The 16959-nt window shown below is 34.1% G+C and overlaps 1 protein-coding gene across 2 annotated transcripts in view; it reads right to left on the bottom strand.

Annotated features, from left to right (window-relative positions):
- The window catches only part of IL1RAPL1 (interleukin 1 receptor accessory protein like 1), a 1404779-nt gene that overhangs the window by 153398 nt on the left and 1234422 nt on the right, over positions 1-16959 (bottom strand). The window lies entirely within an intron of this gene.

Genomic DNA, 16959 nt, shown 5'->3' with positions numbered 1-16959 from the left:
GTTTGGGGTTAGTAGATGCAAACTGTTACATGTGGGATGGATAAGCAATGAGGTCCTACTGTATAGCACAGGGAACGACATCCAGTCTCCTGTGACAGACCATGATGGAAGATAATATAAGAAAAAGAATGTGTGTGTGTGTGAGTGTTTGTGTGTGTGAGAGAGAGAGACTGGGTCCCTTTGCTGTATAGCAGAATTTGGCACAGCATTGTAAATCAACTATGCTTTGATAAGAATTTTTTTTTAAATAAACATATCTCTGGATGTAAAAAGAAAAACAAAAGAAATGGGGTAAAAACATTCATTCTCCCAGCTTTCTGCTGAGCATCCTCTGTTTGGTTTTGTTCCTTTATCAAAGGCCACAAGTCAAGATGAGCAGACTCCTCATACAGCTACATCGTGTTCTCTCTCCCCATGAGCCCATTGAGTTTGCCACCTATTTCCAACTGAATATACCCCAATACATCAGAGTCTAAGTATATACTGTTGGTTTAGAAAGCCTAATGTACCCTAGAGAAGCCCACATGTTAAGCAGGAAAAATGAAGATGTACATATAATCTGAAGTAAAGGCATAAAAGTGGACTGACTCTAGGTGGCTTGAAATATGAGGATGAGTTTTAGGCAGTTTTGTAGCAAAACAGCATCTGTGGCTGTGTCACATCTTGTATGGTTTCTTCTGTATGCCACAGAAGCTAGTTTCTCCACTTAAAGGAACTTAGCACAATAGAATAAAATAGCACAGTCACTCCATTTCTAAAGTCCACTCTATTTTTATAGGCTTCAACAGCAATGTTTTAGAGCAATATTGATATAAGCTCTATGGACTTCTCAGAATTGGCCCAAAGCTAACTAAAGGATTTTAAACTTCAGGTCAGGAAACACATATGAATGTACATATGTGCACACTGACTAGGAGAGCTATAAGATACATGAAAAAAAGGAAGCGGTGGGGGAAAAAAGAAGGGACAAGATTTCTGCTGTGTAGTAATCTGATAGCAGGATCAGCTTTATATAGCTCAAAGCAGTAATGCATGAGCTGGAACTTCCAATTAGGAAGTTCCAAGGACCCCTAAGACATCCTCTTTATGGAAGTAATCATATGTCCTAAGAGGACTAGAGAGACAGTATGAACTGTTGTTTGAAACTCAGGACGCTTCCCACTTCCCAGGAGAGGGTTCCTTCCTCCCAATTCTTAGCTACATAAATGATTCCCACAGGGAAGCTAAAATAGGTACAATTATTAATATAGAGGAGACAACATTAGGGTCTCAAGTTTCCTTGGGACCCTATGGTAGATTCTAATACTTGTGCAAAGGTGCCTCAAGAGCTACTCAGGGGGATGGGTGAGCAAAGCAGACGAGCTTTTAAATGCCAGCTCTGCTTCACTATGAGCTCTGTTTTCATCTATATTCTACACTGGACATCTTTGTAAGCTCTGGTTTAAAGAAAGGATTACACTGCTAAAAATAGTAACAAAAATTCAAAGTCACTATCTTTGAATTTTGTCTAAATCTATTAGTATATTGTTGAATCCTAAACATTTCGTCCCTTTCTTATAATATATGATGTTAATGGTTGGTTTTACTGAGGAGAAAAAAACTATCCATACACCATGCAGAATTTACATAACTTTACTTTTACATATACTTTTAACTGTATAAATAGTCATGTATAAAAGCCCCTTTATATTTATCTAGACTAGTCCTTATATTCCTGCATTACTGTAGGCAATTAGATCATTATGAGGTATTTTGATGGAAGCCAGATCCCAAATATAGTAGAACCTTATCTTTAACATAAGTATTTCGATAAAATATCTCACATGGATCTTTGTCCCAAGTTTAATTAAGATCATATTTGTACTAGAGAATTTATTTAAAGTCTTTAATAGCTCCCCCCTCCTTTGGGAATGTAAGTTTATCCCCATGAGTAGGTAGTTTGTGTGTGCGTTGCATTCAGTAACATAATGAATGCCTAATATCAGCAATAATTACATACTGACAACATGAATGTCTATTGAAAAAAGATTGCCAGTTTTGTTTTTCAAAGGTAATAGAAGCCCTCATATATGGCAATAGAGCAGTAGAAATCCGATCAGGAATAACTGAGAGGTAAATGGAATGAAGCTGTAGTATTAAAGCAGTTGAGGAATTTGTAATTCTAAACTAAAAATACTTTTTCCACTTCATAATGATATATTTTAAAGGTACTTTTTATTTAAATGTAGAGAACGAATTTCCTTCCAGCTAACATCCTTTGTCATCTAGTTGCATGTAGTCTAAAGTTATATTTTCTAAGCAATCTGTTTTTTTTTTAATCAAATAAAAGAAGAAAGTATTGTCTACTTACCACTGGACTGTTATAGAGTTCAAATAATATTGTTAAACAAACTATGCTTAATATAAATTTTCACTTCCTTGCCATAGTATAACTCCATTCATGCATGTTAATGTTTTCAGATTTATTTAGGAATCAGTTTACATGATATAACTGTTCTCTTTTTTTTCAGTTAAGTTGCAGTCAATATCTTAATAAGACTGACATGTAGGCTCAAACTAGACTAATTTGTGAAACTTGTGGTGGTTCAGGTGCTAGCTGTACATGCAAAGTTTTATCTACATACATGGCCATCTCTGCTTAGTCACCAAGAATATGATTAGTTGGTTTCCTGGGTTCATACTAGTTAAGATATTTGTGATACATGCTATTTTAAGGATTTTCTCTAATTTGGCCTTTGGGAAACAACATAAGGCTAAGTCAGATAAAGTACAAATAAATTTATATAATTGATTTGGATACACTGTATTGTCTAGTATCACTTAAAGCTACTACTCTGGCTTATATTTTTTCATATAACCAAAGGTTTAGAGTAGATAGTTCAGTGCTTGAATGTTAGCTTAGTCGTGCCATTGAGACTCTAGTCTCTTTCTTTTTAAAAAGAATTTAATTTTAAATTACTCGATGAATTTAATTACATCTATAGTTGTACAACAATCATCACAACCAAATTTTAGAGCATTTCCATCCCAAACCCCCAGTGTATCCCCCCACCCCCCAAACTCTCTCATTTGGAAACCATATGTTTTTCAAAGTCTGTGAGTAAGTATCTGTTCTGCAAAGAAGTTCATTGTGTCACTTTTTAAGATTCCACATGTAAGTATAGCATATGATGTTGGTGCTCACTGTCTGGCTAACTTCACTTAACATGATAATTTCTAGGTCCATCCATGTTGCCACAAATGCCATTATTTCTTTCCTTTATTTTTTTTTATTTTTTATTTTTGTCTTTTTGCTATTTTTTGGGCCGCTCCCGCGGCATATGGAGGTTCCCAGGCTAGGGGTCTAATCGGAGCTGTGGCCGGCAGCCTATGCCAGAGCCACAGCAACGCAGGATCCAAGCCACATCTGCAACCTACACCACAGCTCAGGGCAACGCCGGATCGTTAACCCACTGAGCAAGGGCAGGGACTGAACCCGCAACCTCATGGTTCCTAGTCGGATTCATTAACCACTGCGCCATGATGGGAACTCCTATTTCTTTCCTTTAAATGGCTGAGTAATATTCCATTGTGTATATGCCTCACATCTTCTAAAGATGCCACCAAAAACTATTAGTGCTCTTCAGTGAATTTGGCAAAGTCACAGGATGCAAAATTAATCCACAGAAATCAACTGCATTTCTATATACTAACAATGAAAGATCAGAAAGAGAAATTAGAAAAACAATCCGATTTACCATCACATCGAAAAGAATAAAATACTTAGGAATAAACCTACCTAAAGAGACCAAAGACCTGTACTCTGAAAGCTATAAGAGACTGATGAAAGAAATCAAAGATGACACAAACAGACAGAAAGACATAGCATGCTCTTGGAGTGGAAGAACCAATATTATCAAAATGAATATACTAACCAAGGCAATTTACAGATTCAATGAAATCCCTATCAAATTACCAAGTACTTTTTTCACAGAACTTGAACAAAATATTTTAAAGTTTGTTTAGAAGCACAAAAGACCCAGAATAGCCAAAGACATCCTGAGAAAGAAAAATGGAGCTGGAGGAAGGAGACTCCCAGGCTTCAGACTATACTACAAAGCAACAGTCATCAAAACCATATGGTACTGACACAAAGACAGGAATATAGATCAGTGGAACAGGAGGGAAAGCCCAGAATTAAACCCACGCACCTACAGTCAACTAATCTATGACAGAGGAGGCAAGAATATATAATGGAGAAAAGACAGCCCATTCAATAAGTGGTGTTGGGAAAACTGGACAGCCATATGTAAAAGCATGAGATTAGAACAATTCCTGACACCATATCCAAAAATAAACTCCAAATGGATTAATGACCTAGATATAAGACCAGACACTATAAAACTCTTAGAGGAAAACACAGGCCAAACACTCTCTGACATAAACAACAGCAACATCTTCTCAGATCCACCTCCTAGAGTAATAACAATAAAAACAAAAATAAACAAATGGGACTTAATTAAACTTAAAAGTTTCTGCACAGCAAAGGAAACCCTAAACAAAATGAAAAGACAACACACAGAATGGGAGAAAATATTTGCAAATGAAGTAACTGACAAGGTATTAATTTCCAAAGTTTATAAAAGCCTTCTTCAGCTCAATACCGAAATAACCAAACAACCCCATCGAAAAATGGGCATAAGATCTAAACAGACAATTCTTCAAAGAAGACATACAGATGGCCAAAAAACACCTAGTCTCTTTCTTATGCTCTAATAGGTGATTTTTTTTCCCTGGTTTCAAGGCAGATACTGCACTCCTAAACAGTATACCCAAATTTGACACATTTCCTAGAAAGCAGGCTGCTTCCTAGATCTCATTGGCCAGAACTCTGCTCTGGACAACCTAAGCTATTAAAGAGGCTGTGAAATCAAGGACATTACTTTCCAATCTCTATAGAACAGGAAAAGAGGGATGGAAATGATGTTGAATGAGCCAAACTAGAGTATCCTCTCAGTAAGGAATTATATTAATTATTTTAGCCTCAGGCCAAAAGATGGGCAATCTCATTTTCCTCTTACTTGGTCCTCAATCTGTGTTTTAGAAACTCATGCTGGTCAGAGCATGTTGGCCACAGGGGCTCTTATTTCTCTCTGTATTTCTTCAGGGTCCAATTACGATGCCACAACCAAGTAGTAGATATTATTTGTAACCTACTTAGCATTCATTTCTCCACTCTTTTGGTTATTAGAACCCCAATTTCAATCAGGTATCTCCTCAATTCCATGTAGCCATGTCTCAGGGAAAACTGAAAGGATCCCTATAATTTTAGGATGGGATCGTTTGAAGATTAATCTTGCCTATGATTTCTTTTAAACCAGCCTATAAGCCTATTTTGACCTGAAGTGTAATGGGAATTATTCCCAGGGGTAAGGGAGAATCCCTTTTTCTATGGGATAGCCATAGGAATGTCCCCTGGGCATTACTGGATGTAGATATGACAACTAGGTCAGCCATCTTGTTACTACACTGAGGATAAAGCCATGCTAAGAATTATAGAGCAGAAAGAAAGAAGACACCTGGGTCCTCAATGACCTTGCTTCACTCTGCCCTGAAGCCCACTCCACAGTTGAACTTCCAGTCCAGTGACATCACTTATGGAGTCTGGATTTCTGCTACTTATAGCCAAAATCATTTTAATTCTTAGGAGTTGCCTGAGATTTTGTCCTTAAAAGTTCTGAGAAGTTTCTGTTTATGCTATTACTGTTATCTTTGCTGCTCATATCTCAAATTAAATGGGATTTCCCAGAGACTCATTATTGTAGAAACACACTATATTCATCCGCATATTTAGAGCCATCTTACTACCAAGAATGTACTAAGAAAAAGCATCATACTCCATACTCCTTCCAGTTCAGGGTTTTCCAACCTAGGGAAATAAGCCACAGGTGCACATCAACTGGGAAACATTTCTACAAAATTGGTGAACAAACGGAATTTCACCTGGCATATTATACTGGGACAACTAAGAGATAAGTAATATGAAATGCATTAGAATCTACAAGGCCAACAGGCTATTAAACATACCACTAAAGCATCCAAGGGGATCCTTGAAACTGAACTGAATGTAGGCTAATTGTGCAGCAAATTGAAGACTCCTTGCAAGTCAAAAGCTATTGGGCAAAAGCAAAGAGGAAGAAATAGGCAATGTGTTATATGTTTCCGCAGTTGCCAAACTATACTTGAGGTGGCATGCAAGAACTTGGTTGCTGAAATGGGGCTTTAATGTTCTCAAATATGTGTGTGTGTGTGAGGGAGAGAAAGAGAGAGAGAGAAAGAGAGAGAGAGAGGGAGAATATGAATATAATTTTTATTTTATTTTATTTTTGACTGTTGTCTTTTTAGGACACCCAGCATATGGAGGTTCCCAGGCTAGAGGTCTAATGGGAGCTGTAGCTGCCGGCCTACGCCACAGCCACAGCAATGCCAGATCCAAGCTGTGTCTGAGAACTACACCACAGCTCATGGCAATGCCGGATCCTTAACCTACTGAGCGAGGCCATGGATCAAACCCGCAACCTTATGGTTCCTAGTTGGATTCGTTTCCACTGGGCCATGACGGGAATTCCTGAATATAATTTTTAGAGTTTAACCCCCCCTCATTATCTTGTTAACAAGACAGAAGGAATGTTATTAACATAAGGCTACTGTAGGACTTCTTTTACAAGGTGATATTGGGTTATTTCCTAAGACACCTGCTTAGTGTTAGATAAACAGAAATGATATGGTAGGAGCAAATGTCAGAAAAAAGAGGGAAAAGGAGACACATTAAAAGCTCTTAAAAAAGTAGTCAGTGTAAGAAAATGTATCATTGGTAATTCAAATAATAAACTGGTAAAATGCTAGAAAATAATAGCTTATATGAATAATGCCCCAAATTAATTTTTAAAAAGATTTTCTTCTTTTGGTTTTATAAGGTATTTGCTGTTTTTATGTCAGAATTGCAATTTGTGATGGTCTGATAAAATTTAAGGATGACCTGACCCCCTTGCTGTACAGTGGGAAAATAATAATAAAAAAAAAATTTAAAAGTTGTTAGAAGGTACTCACTTAAAATAGAAGATATGGTACCTAATGTGATTAATGTTAGGGACCTCTTCTAAGAGGTTTAGAGTAAGAGACACTTTTTCTAAGCCTCAGTGTGAATATACAAATAAATAACCAGGAAATGTTCATGTGAATTTTCTTTATTATTGAAACTTTCTCAGATAATGCAATTCTTTAGTAAACACTACTGAGTCACTAACAATAGGAAACATATTTTCCGCACATTTAGTAGAAGACAAGTGTTAAGAAGGACTAATCATAACACTGACACACAGAGTTAGGAGTCTAGACAAATTTAAATACATGAAAACGTTCATCTCTTGTCTTATCCAAACTCCTGTCAGGTTTCAAGGTTAAAGCCATATTTATGTTTTCTTTTTTTTCTTCTCATAAATGGTAAGGTTATATCTATGAATATTATACTACCTAATTTCAAAGATTTCAAATAGGTTAAAAGGCAATTTATCATCAGCTTTAAAATGGGATGTTAACAGCTTTATAGTTAAATTAGGCTGTGAAAAATGGGTAAAGGTTGTCTACAGAAAAAAAAGCTTTTTATGACAAAGATAATTGAACTCACAGAGAGGAAGGTATAACCCAGAATGATTTAGAAAATTCATCATGAAACTGTGTCATTATATTAATTTAGAGAGAAAATCACTTTTTTATTTACCCATCTCTAATGAATTCATCTCTCCATTCAGACAGGCCAGGGACCAGCAAAATGTTAATGATGAACATGTCAAAAGTTGGAATATAACCTTGTCATATTCACTATAAGACTCTCAGCAGTTTGGAACAATTTTCTTGACGTGCTTGAAATCCTCTACGAGAAGATTCTTTTAAAAGCCATCTCATCGAAAGGTAAAAAAGAAATTATTTGGGGAAGTTCCTTTTAGTCATTTTCTAAAATATTTTTATGGGAGAAATGATGCATATTTATGGTAGAGAATTTGAAATATGAAGAAAAGCATAAAAAAATAAAAATTACCCCAAATTCTACTTTTCCAAAATAACTAACAATTGCTAATATTTTGTTTTATCTTCTCTCACTGTCTTTGAGTCTATAAAATCATTACCTCTGTGTGAACAATTTGGTTGTGTGTCATTCTGTGTACCCATTATGAAGCCCTCCCTAGGCAACCATACTGAGAACCAACAGAAAATACAGACAGCAGCTTCTAACAAATTATTGAAATATTTAAATCATTAAAGTCTGAATATAAAATGTTTAATATGCTATGAAAAAAAGAGGGGGTGAATATATGAAAAAGAAGCAAGAGATTATGGAAAATCATGAAGCAGATTTAGAAATGAAAATGCTATAATTTTTAGAAATAAAAATGTAATCATTGGATATAAGAATATTTAAAATGATTGATTAATTGAATGTCTAGGTTAAAGGCTAATTACAAACACCTAAAGGAATAATTAGCAATTTGAAAGTTAGATCTGAGATACAATCCACAGTGCAGAAGAAAACCAAAGCGATGGAAAATATAAAATAGTGTTTGAGATATGGAGAGTAAGAAGACATAGCTTATCCTAAGTGAAGTTCCATAAGAAGAGGAGAAAAGTAAAGAATGGGATTGACATATACTTGAGGTGATAACATCTGAGAATTTTACATAACTGGTGTAAGACACCAACTCCCAGATTCATGGACACTAATGATGCCATTAATAAAAGGAAATCTATCATTGGGTATGTATAATGAAATTATTTGAAGTTAAATACAAAGAGAATTTTTTTAAAAAATAGAGAAGAGACAGAATACCTCCAAGAGAATATCATGTAGACTGACAAAGTCTGAGTCAGTAATGAAATTTAAAACATATGGAATAATATTTCATTGTGCTGAAAAGAATTTAGAACTAAATGTATCATTTATTAATGAAAAATATAAACATTTCAGACAATGAACAGGCTGTATTTGGTACCAACTCGCCCCAACTGAAGGAAACTATAAAGACTTACTCCAGGCAGAAAGAAAATGATCACAGGGGATGCACTAAGGTATGATGAGAAAAAGTGTTAAATACTTGGGTATAATCAATAAACAGATTAAATAATTATTTATAAGCGACTATGTGGTAGGATCTGTTTTAAGTGCTTGGAGGTACAGCAATGAATAAACACTGCAGCAAAAATTCCTCCCTTCATGGAGCTTCTCTTCTATAACTATCTAAACGAATACTGAATGTATAAAGCAATAACAATGTGCTGTTAGTGAATTAAAAAAATAAGATACTGAGCAGCAATAATAAAAGTTGAGAGTAGCAGCAGAAATAGCTTTTAAGGTTTTTACTTTGCTCCGATGTTGAATGAAAATGTAGCTAATAGTAAACTTTGATAAGTATATATGTGAATTTTCTAGAATATAATGGAAAGAACAGAAATTAAATACAAAACTTCCAAACTCAATCAGTATGAAGGAAGGAAAAAAGAAAAAGAAAACAACATATAAAAATGTCAGGTAAATAGAAAGCACAAAATACGGTGGTGATGACTCCAAATATCACTACAACTAAAAATGAAATAAAAGTTCCCGTTAACAAATATTTTCAGACAGGAACCAAAAAGTCAAATGCAACTAAATGTGTTCATGAGTAGCATATCTAAATTAAAAGTACACAGAATGGTACATAAACATATTTATATACAGCAAATACAGACAAAATAAAACTGGCTTTACAATATTAATAATGTATGAAATAGACTTTAAAGGAAAAGTATTATTAGAGAGGGCTACCATATAATAATGAGTTCCACCTATCAGAAAGACATATCTAGGATACTTACTGACACTATATAATTATGCATCTAAAAATAGCGTCAAAATATATAAAGTAAAATGTGACATATTGTGAAGAGAAATACACAAGTAGACCACATGAATAAAGAAAGCATTTTAAAAATTCTGGAGTTCCTGTCATGGCTTAGTGGAAACAAATGTGACTAGTATCCATGAGGATGCAGGTTCCATCCCTGCCCTTGCTCAGTGGGCTGAGGATCTGGCGTTGCCATGAGCTATGGTGTAGGTTGCAGAGGCGGCTTGGATCTGGTGTTGCTGAGGCTGTGGCATAGGCCAGCAGCTACAGCTCTGATTCGACTCTAGCCTGGGAACTTCCATATGCCATGGGTGAGGCCTTAAAAAGACAAAAAAGAAAAAATTCTCCCAACCACCTTATAAAGAAGGCAAAAATTAATAAATAGAAAAGAAAAGAAAAATCAGCACAATATATAAAATTTGAGATAGACAACCAACATGCTCAAACTAATGAATCCAACAATTTCAGAATGCAAACAATTAAAAAAAATAAAAGAGCCTTGATGTAATACCTCGAAAAAAGCTTTCAAACACACATGGGGCATTAATGACAATTAATAATACACTGAGCCTTATTGCAACTCTACGAATTTAAAAGGATTAGTATCACTAAATAAATTTATCCTAATACAATATTGTTTTTATCTGCTATATTAAGATCACATGCAAAATCTTGTAATTCAAAAAAAGGGATAGTTCACTTATTGGAAAAAAGTAAATTACCATGCAGTGTACTGGTAAGGCATCTTAATTTTTCATTGAATGATCATGGCATAATTATTCTATTGTTTATGATTTAGGTTATTTAAATTTTTTACTACTGTAAATACCACTGTACAAAGCTGCTATTACCTGTCTTTGTAAGAATCTAATTATTTTCAGGATTTGAATTGTTAGATCAAGTTTCTGAATTATTAGACCTAAAATTCTCTGTAGGTGTTGCACAAAAGTTTTACTAATATTATTCTGACCAGGAGGATACAAAGATGTCTATTTTATAGTACTTTTGACAAAACTCAGGAAAAAATTGCAATTTTTTTTATCACTTTGGTTAGCGTATCTTTGATTATAAAATTATTCTTGATGTTGAATACAGTCCTTAAATGTCATTGGTCATTTTATTTATTCTTATTATTTTTTTAATCATTGAATCATGTGCTTTGCTGCTTTAAAAATGGATTTAAAGAATAATATTTATATTAAAAATTCAATCCCTCATGTCTGCTGAATGTCTATAACCTAGTCAATAACTTTTTTATTTTCTGATATTTGTTGTTAAAAATATTCTTTCTAATGTAGTCAAAATCTTTTGTGAGAACTGTTCTTTTTTTAATAAAAAAATTCTTAGAAAATTTTCTCTATCTAGAGATTTATTAAACATTGTTTTCCACATATCTTACGATTTTACTTTTAATATAAATTCCCTATATCATTATATAAAATACACATATATATGTATGTCCATATAAGTGTATGTGTGTATATATATTACATTTATTTAATTCAGGGCCATTTGCCCCATCCATTGACTTCTCTGCTCATCTTAACTGAGACCCATATTGTTCTCTTTTTTCCAGCTTTATTTTGATATAATCGACAAATAAAAATTGTATATATTTCATATGTACAATGTGTTTTGATATGTACACTGAAATGTTTACCACAATCAAGCTAATTAACATATACATCACCTCATAGAGTTACCTTATTTTTTTCTAACACAAGATATACTATTTTAGAAATTTCAGGTATTACAATAGAGTATTATTAACTATAGTCACCATGATATCCAATATTTATCCAGAATTTATTCATCCTGCATAACTGAAACTTTGTAGTCTTTGACCAATACTGCCTCATTTACCCCACCCCTCAACACTGGCAACCATTATTTTACTATTTGCTCTGTTAATTTGACTTTTTCAAATTCTACATAGTGAGATCATGCTGTATTTGTTTTTCTTCAAACTATTTCCCTTAGCATAGTGTCTTAGTACAGTGTCCTTCAAGTTCATCCATTTGTTGTAAACTGCAGGATTTCTTATTACACCTATTAACCTCATGCTCCCAATCCCACTCCCTCCCTCTCCCCCTTGGAAACCACAAGTCTAATCTCCAGGTCCATAATTTTCTTTTCTATGGAAAGGTTCATTTGTGGGTCAGGCTCCTTTGTGAGCCAACTGATGAAGCCAATTCATGGTGAGCTTGAGCTTCCTCTTCTCTGAATCCTTGAATATTTAATTACAAAATATACAAGTTGACCCACTGATACATAGGATCTTATTCTACATTGCACATTTCACTTTGCCTCTCCCTATACCCCCCAAAAAGAATGAAAATTTAAACTATGATAATATGAATCATGCCTCAGAACATTCTTATACTATTTTAAAAATTATCATTCAAATAAAATGTGATAAACATAATATATATATGTATTTTCTGTAGCTATCTCATAACTCCCTGAGAATATACCCATGTATCCAGTTTAATACACAGTGAGACAGAGCAATTCTATTTAAAATGTGGCTCACAGACCAGAGCCAGTCTATAAATTGTTTTATTTATTTTCCCATGAAAGAAGTATATAAGGTCAGGGTAAACATTTAGTAAATTTTATAGCAATTTGATAACATCTTCTGAAAGAAACAATAAAAATACCTGGCTATTTTTGTGTGTCTTTTGATTAAGTTACTATTTCTAGTTGTTGATTTTTATGATATTTTACCTAAGTGTTGGTCTGTAAGGAATGGAAAATTAACGCAAAACAAAGCAAAAAAATGTGGAACTTAACCTCTGGTAGTTTCAGAAGCACTGGTGTGTTTCATTGCTGTTAGTGTTACTACAATTTTAAAAGCTAAGTAAAAGTTTTTCTTACTCACCTAAGAATCAAGCTTCAGTTTTCACCTACTAATCCCAGACTCCTACATTTGGAGTGGATGGGCAATGAGATTCTGCTGTATAGCACAGGGAACTATATATCTAATCACTTGTGATAGAATATGATGGAGGATAATGTGAGAAAAAGAATGCATGTATATATATGACTGGGTCACTTTGCTGCACAGCATAAATGGACATAACATTGTAAATTAATCATAATAAAATTTTTTTTTAAAAAAAGAATCAAGCTTGGACATCATCAAGCTTGCTTTCTTAAGTCTCAGTTTATCACAATTTTTCACTGATGAGTCTATTAGAAGCTAGTTACTAGACATTTCCAACATTTCCATACCTACTTTCTTTCTTTCTTTCTTTCTTTCTTTCTTTCTTTCTTTCTTTCTTTCTTTCTTTCTTTCTTTCTTTCTTTCTTTCTTTCTTTCTTTCTTTCTTTCTTTCTCTCTTTCTCTCTTTCTCTCTTTCTCTCTTTCTCTCTTTCTCTCTCTCTCTCTCTCTCTCTCTTTCTTTCTTTCTTTTTTTAGGGCTTGAACCCGCAGCATATGGAAGGTCCCAAGCTAGCTGCAGTCACAGTCACAGCAATGCAGGATCTGAGCCACATCTGTAACCTACACAAAGCTCACTGCAATGCAGGATCCTTAACACACTGTGCGAGGTCAGGGATCCAACCCATGTCCTCATGAATACCTGTTGGGGTCATTACCACTGTGCCACCATGAGAACTCCCCTATTTTCTTTCAATGATGCTTACATTGAGCGAGCTGTTCCAATGAATGGTACAGTAATTTGTCTATGGCCTCCAATCAAACACAGACAGACATAACAGTATACACAAAAACATGCACATTCTTGGGATATTCGTTCATAAAATTCTCAAGTACTATTCATGATCACCTGTTTAATATTAAGATGTATGAATATAATCAAATTCCTTTTTCAACAGCAAAATCATATTTCCTTTAAGTATGAATACTTTTAAAAACATTTCCTTGATTCATTGTAATTCCAACCAGCGATTTTAAAATGTTATGCCATAAAAACTTTTGAAAAATATAAAATTGAGTATATATCTTAAGGCCACAACTAGGGAGTCATTTTACATCTCTCTAAAACCATCAAACAACATTCTCACTGTTCCACTTATAAAACAGTCACTTGCTAAACTGTCTTTGATCAATCCTAGCTGAGGAATCTACCCTTTCTTGTCAACATGACACTCTCAACAGTTAAAACATCTCATAGACGGAATACTGGCTCTTAGTATCATTTTGCAAAGCTGATAAAACTTAGAAGGATTATTTGAATGAACCTCACACTGACACACTGTCATTTCTAAATGTCAGGGACTTTGAGCTCTGCTTATAAAAATGAAGCTCATGCTCAGAGACAACACTGCCTTCTGAGATAAACCTCTTTTTAAGTCTTATGGTTGTGGGAGGTCTACTCTCAACCCTAGTAAAATGACCCCCAAAAGCAGCAACCATTTTAAGGTCATGTGTACATTCCTGTAAGCAGATGGCACAGAAGGGCTTAACAGGTATCCAGGCATAGCTTTACATTTGTGCTGGTTCTGCCCTTAAAAACATGTCCTCCAAACATCTGTCACAAAAACACATGTACTGTATTAAGGGAAGATCATCAGTTCTGTCAATATTTCCTATCCTACCTTATTTTGCAATAATCTCTGTAGGTTATATATATATATATATATATTCATATATATATATATATTTATATATATTCATATATATATATATATTTTTATATATATATATATTTGAGTGGGAAAAGAGATACACTAACCTGGGTTAAATAATCACAAAAAGATTAGAAAATACTTGGAAATATTTGCCTTGCTTGGACTTAGGAATGAAGCTGTTTGTGTATGCTTCTTGAAGTATATTCTAATATTCCAAGATAATTTTTTCTGAATAAAATAATCTTCAGTGAATTCAATTTTAAATTAAAGGCCAGTACCTTGTGAAATTTACACGCTAGAAATATTTTGAAATAAAACTATATTGGTGATTTAATCACTGCTTTTATGCATATGTGTAGGTATGAGAGTGTGTGTATATTTGTGTATTTGGATTATCCATGTCCCATAACAAGGAAAGAAATAGATTTAAATATGGGTAAACTTTGTTGGAGTGAAGTCATATGGTAATTCAAGGTGAATAATTAAATCATGAGAAACCAGGAGAGCCAGTTTATGTTCATGTTGGCTGATCCTAGACTAGGTAATAAGGAGGGTATGATGGAGAATAGGAGGTCTGCATTAGTGTAGGTAACTTCTATTTCAGGGAGTGGTTGAGAAAACACTTGCTTTTTGTGACTTTACCATGAAGCATATGATCCAGAAGGAGGTCATGGCTTAGTAATGTTCAGAATGACACTACAGTAGATTGCTAGATTGGATCAAGAGTCACAAACTATTGTTCAAGTTCAAAATTAATATTTATGGAGTTTCTCCTTGCTTCAGCTTGCTATGATGCTTCCAGTGAAAAGTTGTTGTGTGCCCTCTTTACACACAACACTCTTTCTTGGTGCTCTGTGGGCACTGGCTAGAATTGAAGATATGGCTTTTGAAACTCTTATAACCTAGTTATGGAGCTGAGATGTACAATAGCTCCAGGCAACCAACTGTGATAGGAAATGGTGTGTGTAGTGTACTTAGGGCTCTTCTAGTATTTCAAGAAATAGTCCATGTGCAGCATAATATTTCCTAATTTATTTAATATTTAACTTAATTCTATTACAGAATTCTTAAAATTGTCTTATAACATTCCAGAAAGCAATGCTTCATTTTTTAAAAGAAATTCCTCACAAATCAGCCTATACAACAATGAAGAGTAGAACTTTCTGTGCTGATGGAATTATCTGGTATCTTGCTATCTGATATAGTAGCCACTAGCCACATATGACTACTGAGCATTGATAATGTTCCTAGTGTGTCTGGGGAACTAAATTTGTAATATTATTTCATTTAAATTATTTTAAATTTAAATTCAGCTAGCCACACTTTCTAAATGTTTTATGCTCCAAAACTCATTTCGAAATTAAAAGGGTGAAAAAAAAATGGAGTTTCCATCATGGTGCAGCGGAAACGAATCTGACTAGGAACCATGAGGTTGCGGGTTCAATCCCTGGCCTCATTCAGTGGGTTAAGGATCCCGCGTTGCCGTGAGCTGTGGTGTAATTTGCAGATGCGGCTGGGATCTCGCGTTGCTGTGGCTCTGGTGTAGCCCTGTGGTAACAGCTCCAATTAGGCCCCTAGCCTGGGAACCTCCATATGCCACAGGTGTGGTCTTCAAAAGACAGGAGACAAAAAAAAAAAAAAAATTAAAAAATTAAAAGGGTGAACAACTTGTAATACAATGCTTTGTGTATGTAATATTTCTAATATTCTGTTTAGTAAATGGCCTCACTGGTTTTGCTAATCATAGCATAACATTCTAATGAATAAAAGAGACCTAACAAAGTCTTAACACACAAGAGTAATAGTCAATTTTTATATGTAAAGAAAATACTACTCAGAAGTAAATTTTATAGGGGAAGTTTTAAAAGAGCTATTGATCAAATATAATTTCAGCAAAGCCCTTAAAGAGATTTGAGTTAGGAAAATTATAATGAAACAGCTGGTTTTATATTTTATAAAATATCCATAAAACAAGAGAAACAAGTAGCTCGGTTTCATTAGTATTGACTTTTAATTTTTCAACTAAATAATTCAATTTCAAATAAAACAGCTAAAATATCATTACCTATATTAAAAGGGATAGTTTCAATAGTATACCAAGTAAGAATTTTTACTGTGAAAATAAACACCCTTTCTCCTGTCAAACTTTATCTTATTTTTAACAACTAAAAAAGCAAATATATAAACAGAACTGGAAGAACCTCGATTTAAATATTTCTGAAACAAATGTAAGGAATTAATACTAAAATGAAAATGAGAGTCTAGAGGCTTATAACAATTTATTCAAATAAGAAGTTCTATGGCCTTTTAAAGTAAAATCTCTTTTTAATCATTCAGTGTTTAATTAAGAAGTAAATAACCATATTCTAAAGAAGCCTGCCTCTTCCAGTCAACTTAGCTTCGTCAATAGACATGCCATACAACATCCTAGTAATTCTCCATTTGA

This window comes from Sus scrofa, chromosome X (genome assembly GCF_054392235.1).
Source record: "Sus scrofa isolate SSC_HxYL_T2T_F1_AM1 chromosome X, Sscrofa_HxYL_maternal_Yorkshire_Landrace_v2.0, whole genome shotgun sequence".
NCBI classification, from domain to species: domain Eukaryota; kingdom Metazoa; phylum Chordata; class Mammalia; order Artiodactyla; family Suidae; genus Sus; species Sus scrofa.
This window is presented reverse-complemented; position numbering and strand designations above follow the sequence as displayed.